Below are 16,884 nucleotides of genomic sequence, written 5' to 3' on the forward strand. Positions count from 1 at the left end.
CCTGAGCCCTCTGCTGTGTCTGTGCTGCAGGTTCTGTGCATGCTGAGTGTCCCTGAGCCCTCTGCTGTGTCTGTGCTGCAGGTTCTGTGCATGCTGAGTGTCCCTGAGCCCTCTGCTGTGTCTGTGCTGCAGGTTCTGTGCCTGCTGAGTGTCCCTGAGCCCTCAGCTGTGTCTGTGCTGCTCTGTCTGTGCCTGCTGAGTGTCCCTGAGCCCTCTGCTGTGTCTGTGCTGCAGGTTCTGTGCATGCTGAGTGTCCTTGAGCCCTCTGCTGTGTCTGTGCTGCAGGTTCTGTGCATGCTGAGTGTCCTTGAGCCCTCTGCTGTGTCTGTGCTGCAGGTTCTGTGGATGCTGAGTGTCCCTGAGCCCTCAGCTGTGTCTGTGCTGCAGGTTCTGTGCCTCCTGAGTGTCCCTGAGCCCTCTGCTGTGTCTGTGCTGCTCTGTCTGTGCATGCTGAGTGTCCCTGAGCCCTCTGGAGTTACAATCTGGAAAAGGATTGCTTTTCTTGGGTTTCTATCATGGCAATTTGAGCTGATAAAAAAATGAGTGCATTGCTGATGCTGTTATTATCAGTAGCTGCATTGTGCCTGGAGAGGACCCAGACCCACAGTCCTAGTTGTTATGGGTTTGGCCAGATGGGCCTAAATTTAGTTTTTAAAAGTTCAGCTAGGCCTGGGAATTGTCAGCTGACTTGAGCTGGACTGAGCTAGCTAACAGCTGACTTCTTCTGGCCAATAATATTGTATTCCATACCATATTGCATCATCTCAAAAGGGGTAAGAGCTGGTGTGTGGGAGTGGCTTAGGCAGTTGCTTCACAGCTGTGGTCCCAGCAAGACACTCTGCTGTCCCAGGAGGGATGGGGAGGCCCAAGCCCGGAGTACCAGCTTACCATCATGTTATCTTAGGGAAGTAAAATATTTGTTCTTAGCTTTTCTCTCTGCTTAAGTCTGTCTCTGAAGAATTGACTTCTCTAGAATGATTTGTAGTTGAAATGGTAGAATTTGTGTTTACTGGGAAGTGGGAAATTATTTCTTGTTATACATAACTTGTGTAAGTGTGTGTTATATTGTAGTTTCCTCTTAATTTTCTCTTTTCTGTGTAAATACATGTAGTTAGTTCCAGCATAAACCTGCTTTTGAGGTTTTTTCTTTTCTCTCTCTCTTCTTTTTTTCCCTTGGCTGGCTGGGGGGAGGAGGAACCCTCTTCACTCTGTCCTGGACAGTTGGCGTTTTGCCAGCTCAACCCAGGACACTAGTGCAGCTTCCCTGGGACAGGGACAGTGCCAGGAGTTAAGCAAGTCTCTGCAAAGGGGTTCCAGGTAATCTGAGCATTCTTGTGAAGCACAGGCTGTCCTCACCTTTTCACTGTTCCTCTCCCCTCTCCCCCCAGGATTCCTTTGCTGCAGGCCCTCCCTCCTTGGCTTGTTTGAGCTGCCTGAGGATGGCATGACACAACCCCTGACAAGGAGCACTTCACTGACAGAGAGGATACTCCAGGCTATCAGACTGCATTCTCTCAGCAGGATCAGTCCTAAACTACCCCACAGTACCCCTGAACCCTCAATGGACACATCCAGCACCTGAACAGAAACCCAAGTCCTTATTTATTTACAGAGGCGAAATGATTGGTAATTGCTTATGATCTGTGGAGAATTTCCTTTGGAACGATCAGAGAGTTGTATCAAGGCAGAGCGTTTCTTTTGGTTCTTTTTCTTGTGGTTTGTAATTTCCTTTCAGGCTTGAATGAGTTTTTTGTGCTCCTGTTAGAAAAGCAGCATGATTTTACCTTCCTGTTTTGGGGGGCTTTGTTTGTTTCCATTGTTATCCCTGTTAAATCAGGCCTCCTGTGAATAGCCTGCATTGTCCTACAGGACTGCTTTGTTTATGGATCAGAGAGAGAGAAGGGAACTGACTTTTCCTTCTCTTGAATTTTTCCAAGCACAAGTGGGACATCATCTTGCTACTCCCCAAAGCACTGCAGGGATGTGGGAGTAGTTTAGTGCTGGTTCAGTTCTCTGGGAAATAACCACGTTGCAGAGGTTTAAGAATCAGTAACAATTGTATTGTCTTTTAAATGCTAGGGTCTTTTAAATGCTGGGTCCTGCAGTCCCGGCATGATGAGGGAAAGAAGAACTTGAGTTCTTTGTGAGAAACCTTCTGTTATTCCTTGTGCAGTCTTTTTTTCCTGTTCTATGAGTCACGGCTCACTCTCTCTCTAACAAAATCTGTTAGAGAATGAGACTGCGCTTTAGAATTTGGGTCTGTTCCTACAAAGTTTTGCAACGTCCGAAGGAGTGGAGCGCTGACTGCTGTCAGCAAAGCTGATTTGTTAATACTCTGTCAGATTTCCCTCAGCTTTGGGCAGGAAAGGCAAGGGTTTGGGTCAGGAATTGTGAAAGCAGCGCCTGTGTGCCTGTTGCTTCTTGTGTGTGTGTGGCAGGGCTGGGACAAGGGCTCGTGCAGGAACCTCCAGAGCCAGGAGGAACAGCAGCAATTTGTGGAGAAAGAAAACTCCAGGTGTTAAGTGCTGCCAAATTTGTTCTTGCCTTATCCTGTGCTCTGTAATCAGTAACAGGTGACGTGCAGAAATGTCCTAGGGCCAGGGGAGAGCTGAGCTCGGTGCGGGTTCTGCACAGGGCAGAGACGCAGGGGTGGAGTGGGAGTCTTTGGGACTTCTCAGAGGGAAGGGAGGGCTGGATGTGTCAGAGGGAGCCATCGACTTGTGCTCACTTGAACACACTTGTGCAGGTCCCTGGGATCCAGTGTAAAGTGCAGGTGTCCTCGTGTTCAGGGGTGAAGGGTCTGAGAGGGACTGTACTTCCTGTGACTTTGCAGGGCACCAGGAATGAGAGGAACTGTGATGTCCGAGGTGTGTCCCGTCCAGTCGTTTTTCCCTCTGGGAACATAGAGCCTGTGGGCGGAGCTGTGAGTGTTTGGATGAGCAGCGCAGGGCCCGGGGAGCTCGGAATTCCAGGTGCTGATAGAACCGTTGCCTCAGGTGGGTTTAGTTTGTGCCTGTGAGAGCTGGGACTGGGGCTGGAGAGCTGTTGTTGGGAAGAAAGGATGGAGTAAATTTGCTCCATGAATGTGTAAAGAAGGACTGAGTAGCAGGGAAGGGGAGTATTTCTAAACTGTATCAATATTCCCCCCAGATTCAGCACGGAGCAGTGATAAGGACGGTTGGATTTGGTCCGGGCCTGCCAGGATCAGCCCTAAACAACCCCACGAGACTCCTGAACCTTCAATGGACACGTCCAGCACCTGAACAGAAACCCAAGTCCTTATTTATTTACAGAGGCGAAATGATTGGTAATTGCTTATGATCTGTGGAGAATTTCCTTTGGAATGATCAGAGAGTTGTATCATGGCAGAGTGTTTCTTTTGGTTTTTTTTTCTTGTGGTTTGTAATTTCCTCTCAGGCTTAAATGAGTTTTTTGTGCTCCTGTTAGAAAAGCAGCATGATTTTACTTTCCCATTCTGGGGGTCTTGGTTCCCATTTTTATCCCTGTTGAATTATGCCTTCTGTGAATAGTCTGTGTTGTCCTACATGACTGGTTTGGTTATGGGTCAGCGAGGGAAAAGGGAACTGACTTTTCCTTCTCTTGAATTTTTCCAAGCACAAGTGGGACATCATCTTGCTACTCCCCAAAGTGCTGCAGGCACATGGAAGCAGCTCAGTGCTGGCCCAGTTCTCTGGGAAATAACCACGTTGCAGAAGTTAAAGTATTAATAACAACTCCTATTGTCTTTTAAATGCCAGAGTTGGATGGTGCAGTCCCGGCATGAGGGAAAGAGGAACTTGAGTTCTTTGTGAGAAACCTTCTGTTATTCCTTGTGCAGTCTTTTTTTCCTGTTCTATGAGTCACGGCTCACTCTCTCACAAAATCTGTTAGAGAGTTAGACTGCGCTTTAGAATTTGGGTCTGTTCCCTACAAAGTTTTGCAACATCCGAAGGAGTGGAGCGCTGACTGCTGTCAGCAAAGCTGATTTGTTAATACTCTGTCAGCTTTCCCTCAGCTTTGGGCAGGAAAGGCAAGGGTTTGGGTCAGGAATTGTGAAAGTAATGCCCGTGTTGCTCGTGTGTGTCTGTGATAGGGCTGGAAGAAGGGCTCGTGCAGGAACCTCCAGAGCCAGGAGGAACAGCAGCGATTTGTTGAGAAAGAAAATTCCAGGTGGTAAGTGCTGCCAAATTTGTTCTTGCCTTATCCTGTGCTCTGTAATCAGTAACAGGTGATGTGCAGAAATGTCTTGGGGACCTTGGAAAATCTTCTCTGGTCTGCTCAAAAGTGGGAAAATCCCCCTGGAAAAAATTTACCTCCAAATAAGGCCTGAATATCTCAGGAGGTTTGACCTGGGAGAAAGGAGCTGTGGAAGAAAACCACCTTAAAAAGAGGCAATTGGCATTGTAAGGTTTTCCAGCAAATAAGGACAGAGAGGAGGGAAGTGTCTTCCAATTAATAATGATTTGACGGCTGTAGGAATGATTTTTGGATGTTTTATAGTCCCTTTTTATTCCTGCAATGACTTTTAAATTACTGCTTTAAAAAGCACCTAAATTTGAGAATTTGAATTTGAGAGGAAATGGTGCAAAATAAATGCAGGGAGAGAGTGTGGAATCGTGCTGGAATCCCAGAGTGGGCTGGGTTGGGATGGGAGGGACCTTTAGGCAGTGAGGTGGTGTGTAGTTGGCATTTATTTCTGTTTCAGTAATTGCGTTTCCCCTTACAGCGTGTGATTTTAACCCTTGCTTGGCACGACGGTTGCAGTGGAAGAAAGGAAAGGAAGCCCAGAGCCTAGAGTGGGATGCCTCAGGCCTCTGCCAGGCGCAGAGGGAGCTGCTGGGTGGTGTGGAGGGGAAAGCGCTGCTCTAGAGAAAGAGACGATCCCCGACTGGGAGAGTGCTGGACTGCAATGCAATTCTCGGCCGTGTCCGCCAGGCGGCGCCGGCGAGGCCGAGGGAGCGGCCGAGGCCGGGATTCGAACCGGAGTTTGGACAGAGGCATCTGCGCCCCAGGCGGGCGCCTTGACTGCTCGGCCAGCGGGGCGGGGGCGTGGCCAGCGGGCGCGGCAGACGGCGCCGCCCTGCACGGCCTGTAATGGTAATGATAATGGAGTCAAAAGAATCAAATAAATTAAAAAAAATGAGGAAAACGACACGAAAAATAGATGAGTGTGGGAAGCCTCGGTGGAACCCAGAAGGTTTTGAGGCGCCTCGTTTTATTTTGCAGGCTTTGTAAAACAAAAAATACAGGAGGCTGTGCAATCCAAATCCATGAAAAAAAGAATTCCCTGTAGATCCCTGGAGCTGTTTTACGGCGTTCCGGGGTTCCGGGGCATGGTGGGAGACTCTGGGGGCCTCCTAGGGGTGTTGGGGGTTCTTGTGGGTTCCTGTTGGACCCTGGAGGTACCTGGAAGTCTTGGGGTGTCGTTTTAAGTCCCTGGGAGAACCGTGGCGGTCCCCGGGAGGTGCTGGGTGTCCCCAGGTCTCCGGGGCCGGCAGAGTCCAGCTGTGCTCTGCAGAGAAGAAATGGAGAGCTGGGGGAGACCAGAGCAACTTGGAATGTGAAGCTGCCTCGGGGGTGTCCTTTGCAGGGCCCGCCGCCTCCAGCCCCCCTCGCTACCCGGGGCATCGGGCCAGGGCCGCGCCGCGGAGGCTGCGGGGCCGCTCAGCCCGCCTGTGGCGGGGGGGCGGAGGGGCGGAGGGGCGGGGGTCGTGCCGGGAGCGGGCAAGGAGGGGAGGCGGGAGGCGGTGCAGGCCCCGTCGCGGGTCGAGCGGGACCGGCGAGCGCGGAGACGGGAGGGAGGGCGCGGAGGTGCCGGCAGCGCCCGGCGGGTCCACATTGGCTGCCGCGGAAGCCACAGCGCTTGCCGATTAATAGCAAGGACGCTGGAACGGCCTGCAAGTCGGGAGTACGGCCCCCCATTAGCGTCGTCTCGCCCGTGGCTAGCTCCCCCTCCACACCAGGGTCGCGGCAACCCATTGGAGGGCGTGCCTGTCAGTCTTCAGGCGGCTCCCCCCCGCGGGTAGCCCCGCCTCCCCGCCGGCGACATGACATCTCATTGGCGGGAACGCCTGTCAGTCTTCGCCGACTCCCGCCCGCAGCTAGCCCCACCTCTCCGCTTGAGGAACGGTATTCTATTGGGGGCCCCGCCTGTCAGTCTCGTCGGGTCCAGCCCTCAGCTATCTCCGCCTCCCCGCCGGCAGAACGGCATCCCATTGGCGGGCGCGCCTGTCATTGTTACGCGGCTCCCGCCCGGGGCTAGCCCCGCCTCCCCGCCGGAAGAACGGCATCCTATTGGCGGGCTCCACAAACATCCTATTGGTGGGCTCCACAAAGCTCCTATTGGCTGGCTCCACAAACAAAGATCCTATTGGCGGACTCCACAATCCTACTTAGACCACTCCAGAAACATAAATGGCATTCATTATGCAAATGCCCACAACTAACCTAAAAAAAGTAGGGCACATGTGAAAATAGCTCTTAACCCAAGGCTGCTATAGCTGCCCCATGCCTCGGACCCAAGATCAAGTGACTATTGTATAGATGAATAAATCAACAGATTTTCTCCAGTGTTTTCTTTTTTATTTACCTTTAATTTCTATGCTTTTTGAAAACAATATTCTTACATGGTATTTAGTGGAGAGTGCAACCTTTGACTATTTACTATAATATAAATGCTTCAAGAGTTTTTCACCTTCATTCTTCTTCACATTTTTAGCCACAGTAACCTAAGGCACGCCACCAGAAAACCAACCAAAAAACCTCAGAAAAGAACCCAGCAGCAAAATCCTCCAACCCAAATCTTGAACCCATAACAGAAGTGAATGATTTTTATTTTTAAGATGCTGCCTATAAGTACACAATTTCCATTTAAACAAAGATCAAGGCTTTAAAGTTCAAGAAACTTTACATATGTACATAAATTACACATCAAGAATGCCAGCCTCGGAGACCTGGGGACCCCCAGCGCATCCCGGGGACCGCCAGGATCTTCCAGCGTCCTACAGAAACCCCCACATCCCCAGGGACCCAGTGACACACAACAGGAGTCCCAGAGAAACCAAGGAAGGAAGCCTGAAGCTCCAAGGTCCGCCAATCGCTGCTCGTGGCCGCGCCGGGCCCACCAATCACGGACCGCCTTTCTCCGCTCCGTCCAATGATAGCCCGCCTTTTCAATCCGGTACGATCTCGGCAAGCTCTGCCCAGTGCATCGCGGCCCGGCCCCTCAGCCTGGCCCCGCCCTGCTACTCTCCTCAGGCGCAGCTCCTGCAGCCGCGGCTTCGCTGCCGCAGGCTCGGCAGAGGCTGTTGGGGCCAGGGAAGGGCGAGTGGAAGCTCACCAGGTTATCTCCCGGTGGGAATTGTCCCGGGAGAACGCGGGAAGGGCGGGGAGCAGAGGAGATCGCCCCCGGAAAGGCGGCGGCGGCAGCCGCGGGGTTGGAAGAACCAGCGCGCTTGGGGAAAGAGAGTCAGGTCAGGGACGGGCAGGCCGGGATTGGCTGGGCTGGGGCACGCAGGCGTGGGCGTGGCCTCCGCGGGTATAAAAACCGTGCGAGGGCACGTTTTTGCCGCAGTTCGGCGCGGAGGCGGCAGGCGGCGGTGGATCCACGCTGAGCGTCGGTGAGGGAGCGCCGCGGTCCGGGGGAGAAGAGCCGGAGTGGGTCCGCCGCAAGAGCTTGGGGGGGGGGGGGGGGGCGGCGGCGGGCGGCGGCAGTGAAGCGGAGCGCATCTCCTGCGGTTGCCGGGCGTGGGGTGGGCGGGCGGAGCCTCGGCGCGGGCGGCTCGGGCGGCGGGCCGGGGCCGCGGCGCGGCTCGGCGCGGGCGGCTCGGGCGGCGGGCCGGGGCCGCGGCCGCGGCGCGGCTCGGGCGGCGGGCCGGGGCCGCGGCCGCGGCGCGGCTCGGGCGGCGGGCCGGGGCCGCGGCCGCGGCGCGGCTCGGGCGGCGGGCCGGGGCCGCGGCCGCGGCGCGGCTCGGGCGGCGGGCCGGGGCCGCGGCCGCGGCGCGGCTCGGGCGGCGGGCCGGGGCCGCGGCCGCGGCGCGGCTCGGGCGGCGGGCCGGGGCCGCGGCCGCGGCGCGGCTCGGGCGGCGGGCCGGGGCCGCGGCCGCGGCGCGGCTCGGGCGGCGGGCCGGGGCCGCGGCCGCGGCGCGGCTCGGCGCGGGCGGCTCGGGCGGCGGGCCGGGGCCGGAGCCGCGGCGCGGCTCGGCGCGGGCGGCTCGGGCGGCGGGCCGGGGCCGGAGCCGCGGCGCGGCTCGGCGCGGGCGGCTCGGGCGGCGGGCCGGGGCCGCGGCGCGGCTCGGCGCGGGCGGCTCGGGCGGCGGGCCGGGGCCGCGGCGCGGCGCGGGCCCCGAGGGTGGCGGGCCGGAGGCGGGGCCAGTCTCCCGCGGGTGCTGGGCTGCTCTCCAGGGAGCGCTGGGTCGGAGTTCACTGTGGGTGCTAATTCAGAGTGCGATGGGGTGGGCTCCTAGCTTCTGCTAATGCAAGGTACGCCGGGCTGAGGCCGTGTGGCTGCCAATGCAGGGAGTGCTGAAGAGGAGCCTAGTGCAGGTGGTGTCCCAGGGAAGCAGCGCGGCTTGCTTTGTCGAAGCTGCCAATGCCCGGGGATGCTCCCCCAAAGGAGAAGGGTAGATGGGATGCTGTCATTCTGGGGATTTCGTGTTTAGAGTAATATTACAAATGATGTCAGTAAAGGCATTTCATTTTATTATAATTTACCTTTAAATGTTATTTGATTTTTTTCTCCTTTAGTTATTTATCTGGTGTTGTGTGGAGCTGTGTGACAGCTCCTAGAGATAGTTAAGTGATGATAAACTCTGACTTGTGCTTTTGTCAACAGTCCCGGGCTGCAGAGGGAGTCAGAATCAGCTTTTATCCGGAGGCAGTGAGAACTTGAGGAAGTGGAGCTGAGGCAGCAGAGCTGATGGAGCTGTAAAGATGGTAGGAGAAACCAGAGCCGGAGCAAAAAGGAAGATCTTGCCATGGGAACCTGGAGCCGCTTTGCCTGACTGCGAGAAGAAGAAGAGCTGGAGCTGAGAGAGAAGACGTGGCAGTGAAATAAAGCTTGTGGGTATAGAGCTGTAATCACTAAGGGGCTCCTCGTGGCGCTAGTGCCACAGATGAGGAGAGCAAAACTGGTATAGGGACTATGGAGATGAGTTTGGGACAGGAGGGCTGAGGTACAATTCACTGGGGCGCTGGGAGTGTGTCTGTGGATGTGGCAAAGCATCTGCATGTGGTCCAGGGTTGGTGTGGGGTAGGGATTTTAGGCACTGGGTGGTGGGTATTAGGGCTTGTGGGACTAGAGTAATTAAGTGCAGGTCTGGGATTGGGAGGAGGGGGGTGGAATAGAAAAGGTGCTAGAGCCGGAGCAAAAAGGAAGATCTTGCCCTGGGAACCTGGAGCCGCTTTGCCTGACTGAGAAGAAGAGCTGGAGCTGAGAGAAGATGTGGCAGTGAAATAAAGCTTGTGGGTATAGAGCTGTAATCACTGAGGGGCTCCTGGTGGCACTAGTGCCACAGATGAGGAGGGCAGAACTGGTACAGGGACTATGGAGATGACTTTGGGACAGGAGGGCTGAGGTACAATTCATTGGGGTGCTGGGATTGTGTCTGTGGATGTGAGAAAGTGTCTCCTCTGGTCCAGGGTTGGTGTGGGGTAGGGATTTTAGGCACTGGGTGGTGGGTATTAGGACTTGTGGGACTGGAGTAATAAATGCAGGTTTGGGATTGGAAAGGGGGGGGGGGGGAGGGATAGAAAAGGTGCCACAGCCGGAGCAAAAAGGAAGATCTTGCCCTGGGAACCTGGAGCCGCTTTGCCTGACTGAGAAGAAGAGCTGGAGCTGAGAGAAGATGTGGCAGTGAAATAAAGCTTGTGGGTATAGAGCTGTAATCACTGAGGGGCTCCTGGTGGCAGTAGTGCCACAGATGAGGAGGGCAAAACTGGTACAGGGACTATGGAGATGACTTTGGGAGGGGAGGGCTGAGGTACAATTCATTGGGGCGCTGGGATTGTGTCTGTGGATGTGAGAAAGCGTCTCCTCTGGTCCAGGGTTGGTGTGGGGTAGGGATTTTAGGCACTGGGTGGTGGGTATTAGGACTTGTGGGACTGGAGTAATAAATGCAGGTCTGGGATTGGGAGGAGGGGGGGGATAGAAAAGGTGCTAGAGCCGGAGCAAAAAGGAAGATCTTGCCCTGGGAACCTGGAGCCGCTTTGCCTGACTGAGAAGAAGAGCTGGAGCTGAGAGAAGATGTGGCCGTGAAATAAAGCTTGTGGGTATAGAGCTGTAATCACTGAGGGGCTCCTGGTGGCACTAATGCCACAGATGAGGAGGGCAAAACTGGTACAGGGACTATGGAGATGACTTTGGGACGGGAGGGCTGAGGTACAATTCACTGGGGCGCTGGGAGTGTGTCTGTGGCAAAGCATCTGCATGTGGTCCAGGGTTGGTGTGGGGTAGGGATTTTAGGCACTGGGTGGTGGGTATTAGGACTTGTGGGACTAGAGTAATAAGTGCAGGTCTGGGATTGGGAGCGGGGTGGAATAGAAAAGGTGCCACAGCCGGAGCAAAAAGGAAGATCTTGCCCTGGGAACCTGGAGCCGCTTTGCCTGACTGAGAAGAAGAGCTGGAGCTGAGAGAAGATGTGGCAGTGAAATAAAGCTTGTGGGTATAGAGCTGTAATCACTGAGGGGCTCCTGGTGGCACTAATGCCACAGATGAGGAGGGCAAAACTGGTACAGGGACTATGGAGATGACTTTGGGAGGGGAGGGCTGAGGTACAATTCACTGGGGCGCTGGGATTGTGTCTGTGGATGTGAGAAAGCGTCTCCTCTGGTCCAGGGTTGGTGTGGGGTAGGGATTTTAGGCACTGGGTGGTGGGTATTGGGACTTGTGGGACTAGAGTAATAAAGTGCAGGTCTGGGATTGGGAGGGGGGTGGAATAGAAAAGGTGCCACAGCCGGAGCAAAAAGGAAGATCTTGCCCTGGGAACCTGGAGCTGCTTTGCCTGACTGCGAGAAGAAGAAGAGCTGGAGCTGAGAGAAGATGTGGCAGTGAAATAAAGTTTGTGGGTATAGAGCTGTAATCACTGAGGGGCTCCTGGTGGCACTAGTGCCACAAGTGAGGAGGGCAAAACTGGTATAGGGACCTTCCTGGGTCCCTGTGTAGTCCAGAAACTCCCCATAGATCACCAGGGACCGCCCAAAGACCCCTGCAGACCCCCAGACGCCCCCAGAGACTCCCAGGGGCCCCCCCGAAACTCCCAGAGATCCCGCAGAGACCCCTGAGGGACCACCAGAGACTCCCAGACACCCGCCAGGAACCCTCAGATGCCTCCAGGGACCCCCAGAGACTCTCAGAGAACCCCCAGAGACCACCCAGGGACCCCCAAGGACCCCCTAGGGATCCCCACAGGTCCCCAGAGACCCCCCCTGTGACCGCCCAAAGAACCCACCTGGGGATCTCCTGGGACCCCCCAGGCACCCCCAGAGACTCCCAGAGACCCCCCCCAGGGACCCACAGGAACCCCTCATAGATCCACCAGAGACCCCCCAGGGACCCCCAAAGAACTCCCCTAGGGATCCCCTCGGCCCCCCAGAAATGCCCAGACACCCCCAGAGACTCCCAGAAACCCCCAGAGACCCTCAGGGACCCCCCAGGGACCCCCATAGATCGCCCAGAGATCACGAGATGCCCCCCAGGGACCTCCAGAGACCCCTCCTGAGATCACGAGAAACCCCTCCGAGACCCTCAGGAACCTCCAGAGACCCCCAGGGACCCACCTTGGGACCCCCAGAGGACCCCAGGGACCCACAGGAACCCCTCATAGATCCACCAGAGACCCCCATAGATCCCACAGAGACCTCCAGAGACCACCAGAGATGCTCCAGAGACCCCCACAGGGATCCCCGGTACCTGAAATGTCGTCCCTCGGGGAACCCCCTTGGGGACCCCCGGTGCCCAAAATGTCGTCCGTCGGGGAACCCCCTTGGGGACCCCCGGTGCCCAAAATGTCGTCCGTCGGGGAACCCCCTTGGGGACCCCCGGTGCCCAAAATGTCGTCCGTCGGAGAACCCCCTTGGGGACCCCCGGTGCCCAAAATGTCGTCCGTCGGGAACCCCCCTTGGGGACCCCGGTGCCCAAAATGTCGTCCGTCGGGAACCCCCCTTGGGGACCCCGGTGCCCAAAATGTCGTCCGTCGGGGAACCCCCTTGGGGACCCCGGTGCCCAAAATGTCGTCCGTCGGGGAACCCCCTTGGGGACCCCCGGTGCCCAAAATGTCGTCCCTCGGGGACCCCCCTTGGGGACCCCCGGTGCCCAAAATGTCGTCCCTCGGCGACCCCCCTTGGGGACCCCCGGTGCCCAAAATGTCGTCTGTCGGAGAACCCCCTTGGGGACCCCCGGTGCCCAAAATGTCGTCCGTCGGGAACCCCCCTTGGGGACCCCGGTGCCCAAAATGTCGTCCATCGGGAACCCCCCTTGGGGACCCCGGTGCCCAAAATGTCGTCCGTCGGGGAACCCCCTTGGGGACCCCCGGTGCGCAAAATGTCGTCCCTCGGGGACCCCCCTTGGGGACCCCCGGTGCCCAAAATGTCGTCCGTCGGGGAACCCCCTTGGGGACCCCCGGTGCCCAAAATGTCGTCCGTCGGAGAACCCCCTTGGGGACCCCCGGTGCCCAAAATGTCGTCCGTCGGGAACCCCCCTTGGGGACCCCGGTGCCCAAAATGTCGTCCGTCGGGAACCCCCCTTGGGGACCCCGGTGCCCAAAATGTCGTCCGTCGGGAACCCCCCTTGGGGACCCCGGTGCCCAAAATGTCGTCCGTCGGGGAACCCCCTTGGGGACCCCGGTGCCCAAAATGTCGTCCGTCGGGGAACCCCCTTGGGGACCCCCGGTGCCCAAAATGTCGTCCCTCGGGGACCCCCCTTGGGGACCCCCGGTGCCCAAAATGTCGTCCCTCGGCGACCCCCCTTGGGGACCCCCGGTGCCCAAAATGTCGTCTGTCGGAGAACCCCCTTGGGGACCCCCGGTGCCCAAAATGTCGTCCGTCGGGAACCCCCCTTGGGGACCCCGGTGCCCAAAATGTCGTCCGTCGGGAACCCCCCTTGGGGACCCCGGTGCCCAAAATGTCGTCCGTCGGGGAACCCCCTTGGGGACCCCCGGTGCGCAAAATGTCGTCCCTCGGGGACCCCCCTTGGGGACCCCCGGTGCCCAAAATGTCGTCCGTCGGGGAACCCCCTTGGGGACCCCCGGTGCCCAAAATGTCGTCCGTCGGAGAACCCCCTTGGGGACCCCCGGTGCCCAAAATGTCGTCCGTCGGGAACCCCCCTTGGGGACCCCGGTGCCCAAAATGTCGTCCGTCGGGAACCCCCCTTGGGGACCCCGGTGCCCAAAATGTCGTCCGTCGGGGAACCCCCTTGGGGACCCCCGGTGCCCAAAATGTCGTCCCTCGGGGACCCCCCTTGGGGACCCCCGGTGCCCAAAATGTCGTCCGTCGGGGAACCCCCTTGGGGACCCCCGGTGCCCAAAATGTCGTCCCTCGGGGAACCCCCTTGGGGACCCCCGGTGCCCAAAATGTCGTCCGTCGAGGAACCCCCTTGGGGACCCCCGGTGCCCAAAATGTCCCTCGGCAATCCCCCCTTGGGGAGCCCCGGCGCCCGAGGTGTCGCCCCTTGCTAACCCCACCTTGGGGGAGCCCTGGCCCCCGAGGTGTCTCCCTTCAGCAACCCCTCCTTGGGGAACCCCGGCGCCCGAGGTGTAGCCCCTCGGCAGCCCCCGCTATAGAGGTCTCCCAGCAAACCCCCAATTTCCCCCAAGGACCCCCCAGAGACTGTCAGAGACCCCCAGACACCCCAGGGACCCCCCTAGACCTCCAGACACCCCCCAGGGACTCCCAGACGCCCCCACGGAGCCCCCAGAGACCCCCAGAGACTCTCAGAGACCCCCCAGGGACCCCCAGAGAGCCCACTGGGACTCCCCAGGGACCCCCAGAGACTCCCCATAGATCACCAGGGACCGCCCAAGGACCCCCGCAGACCCCCAGACACCCCCAGAGACTCCCAGAGATCCCTCAGGGACCCGCAGAGACCCCTCAGGGACTCCCAGAGACTCCCAGACACCCCAGAGACTCCCAGAAACCCTCAGAGACCCCCCAGGGACCTCCAGAGACTCCAAGAGACCCCCAGGGACCCCCCAGGGACCACCAGAGACCCTGCAAAGATTCTCAGAGACCTCCAGGGACTCCCAGACACCCGCCGAGACCCCCAAGGGACGCCCAGAGACCCTCCATAGATCACCAGGGACCGCCCAAGGACCCCCACAGACCCCCAGACACCCCCAGAGACTCCCGGAGACCCCTCAGGGACCCGCAGAGACCCCTGAGGGACCCGCAGAGACTCCCAGACACCCGCCAGGAACCCTCAGATGCCCCCAGAGACCCCCAGAGATCCTCAGAGACCCCCAGACCCCTCCAGGGACCCTCAGACACCCCCAGAGACCCCCCAGAAACACTCAGAGAACTCCAGGGACTCCCAGACACACGCCGAGACCCCCCAGGGACCCCCAGAGACCACCAAACACCCGCCAGGGACCCCCCAGAGAACCCCAGAAATCCCCAGAGACCCCCCCTGTGATCCCCAAAGAACTCCCCTGGGGATCTCCTGGGACCCCCCAGAAACTCCCAGAGACCCGCAGGGACCCTCAGACACCCCCAGAGACTCATAGAGACCCCCAGAGACTCTCAGAGATCCCCGAGGGACCCACAGGAACCCCTCAAAGATCCACCAGAGACCCCCCAGGGACCCCCAAAGAACTCCCCTGTGGATCCCCTCGGATCCCCCAGAAATCCCCAGACACCCCCAGAGACTCCCAGAGACCCTCAGGGACCCCCCAAGGAACCCCATAGACCGCCCAGAGATCACGAGATGCCCTCCAGGGACCTCCAGAGACCCCTCCGGAGATCACGAGAAACCCCTCCGAGACCCCCAGGGACCTCCAGAGACCCCCAGGGATGCACCTTGGGACCCCCAGAGGACCCCAGGGACCCACAGGAACCCCTCAAAGATCCACCAGAGACCCCCGAGGGACCCCCAAAAAACTCCCCTGGGGATCCCCTCGGATCCCCCAGAAATCCCCAGACACCCCCAGAGACTCCCAGAGACCCTCAGGGACCCCCCAAGGAACCCCATAGACCGCCCAGAGATCACGAGATGCCCTCCAGGGACCTCCAGAGACCCCTCCGGAGATCACGAGAAACCCCTCCGAGACCCCCAGGGACCTCCAGAGACCCCCAGGGACCCACCTTGGGACCCCCAGAGGACCCCAGGGACCCACAGGAACCCCTCATAGATCCACCAGAGACCCCCATAGATCCCACAGAGACCACCAGAGATGCTCTGGAGACACCCCAGAGACCCCCACAGAGATCCCCGGTGCCCGAAATGTCGTCCCTCGGGGAACCCCCTTCGGGACCACCTGGATGAACTTGGATGCCACTGGACCCCCAAGAAGCTCCTCTGCAGACCCTTTGACATTATTCCACTCCCCTGAAAACCACCTGGGCCCCATGAGACTTTTCTTATACAACACTCCACCTCTATGAACTTTCCTGGACCCACTTGTAGACCCCTGAAATCCCCTTGGTCCCCCTTATACTACTGGGAACTGTTTTGTACCTCCTTAAAGTGTCCTGAAGCACCTTGAACCCTGCTGATACCACATGGACCCCCAGTGGGACTGCCTTGGAACACCCTGAACAGTCCTGGATCCTCCTAAAGGCCCCCTGTGTTCTCCTTGGCCCCCCCTGCAGCCCCTGAAGTCCCTGAGGAGCTGCCTGGACTCCTGTGAAGCCCCCTTGGACCTCTCTAAAATCTGGTCTTCCCAAACCCCTCTGTATCCCTGTGGCCCCACCTCATACCTTTCTGGAGCCCCCTGAACCCCCATGAAGCCCCTTGGACCTGGACTCTCCTGCAATGTCCAAACCCCTATGGACCCTCCTTGGACCAACGTTGCACCCCCCAGGAGCCCTCCTGTACCCTACTGTAGCCTTGTAGAGTCCTTGGAAACTCTCTGGACTCTTCTAGATGTCCTTGGATGCCTCTTAACCCCCTGGATCCCTCTAAACCTTCTTGGGCGCCCCTGGACACACCTGGACCCGTGTAGACTGTTTTCAACCCCACTGGACCCACCTGCACCATCTGGTACACTGCTGGATGCCCGTGGACTTCTCTAAACCCACTGAGAAGCCCCCTGAACCTCCCTTGAACTTCTTGACGTGCCTCAAACCATCCTGGACCCCTTTGGACCCTCCTTAAACACCACTGGATCTCTTTAAACTCTCTTGGATCCCTGGGACCACCCTTCATCCTTCAGGATTACCCAAACCCCTTGTGAAACCCCTTGGAACACCCTGAAATCCTCTTTGGCCCCTTTAAAATTCCCTGAATGCTCCTGTACTGTCCTGAACTATCCTGAACCATCTTGAAGCTTGATTCCTCATGGACCACCGTGGGACCCTCTTGGAAATACCTGTGTCATCCCGGGCCTTGCTAAAACAACTCTGGGCGTCCCTGGGCCATCTTTGAGCCTCCGTGGACTGTCTTGGAGTCTACTGGACCCACGTGGACCATCTTGGATACTGCTGGATGTCCCTAGAACCTGTCTAGATACCCTGGAAGCACCACTGGAGCCTCCTTGACATTCTTGGACCCACCTCCAACCCTCTTGGACCCACTTGAATTGAATAGAATGCCCTGGAACCGATTAAGCCCTGCTGGACTGCTTGGACACCCTTTCAATGTTCTGGCCACCCAAAACCCTCCCGGATCCCCTTGGACCCTCCTCAAATCCCCTTGGACCCCATAAAACCCCTCTGAACACTTTTGTACCCCTCTAA

The 16,884-nt window shown here is 57.9% G+C and overlaps 2 long non-coding RNA genes across 2 annotated transcripts; both read left to right on the forward strand.

Annotated features, from left to right (window-relative positions):
• The first annotated feature begins 1,545 nt into the window (after positions 1–1,545).
• Positions 1,546–4,811, forward strand: LOC139680968 (uncharacterized). Its single transcript, XR_011699444.1, has 5 exons — positions 1,546–1,626; positions 2,834–2,996; positions 3,151–3,307; positions 4,094–4,173; positions 4,727–4,811. It is a non-coding gene; the product is annotated as an uncharacterized lncRNA (long non-coding RNA).
• Positions 4,812–7,530: 2,719 nt separating this feature from the next.
• Positions 7,531–9,069, forward strand: LOC139680979 (uncharacterized). The gene is made up of 2 exons (XR_011699447.1): positions 7,531–7,619; positions 8,834–9,069. It is a non-coding gene; the product is annotated as an uncharacterized lncRNA (long non-coding RNA).
• Positions 9,070–16,884: the final 7,815 nt, after the last annotated feature.

Source organism: Pithys albifrons, chromosome 1 (genome assembly GCF_047495875.1).
Source record: "Pithys albifrons albifrons isolate INPA30051 chromosome 1, PitAlb_v1, whole genome shotgun sequence".
Lineage (NCBI taxonomy): Eukaryota > Metazoa > Chordata > Aves > Passeriformes > Thamnophilidae > Pithys > Pithys albifrons.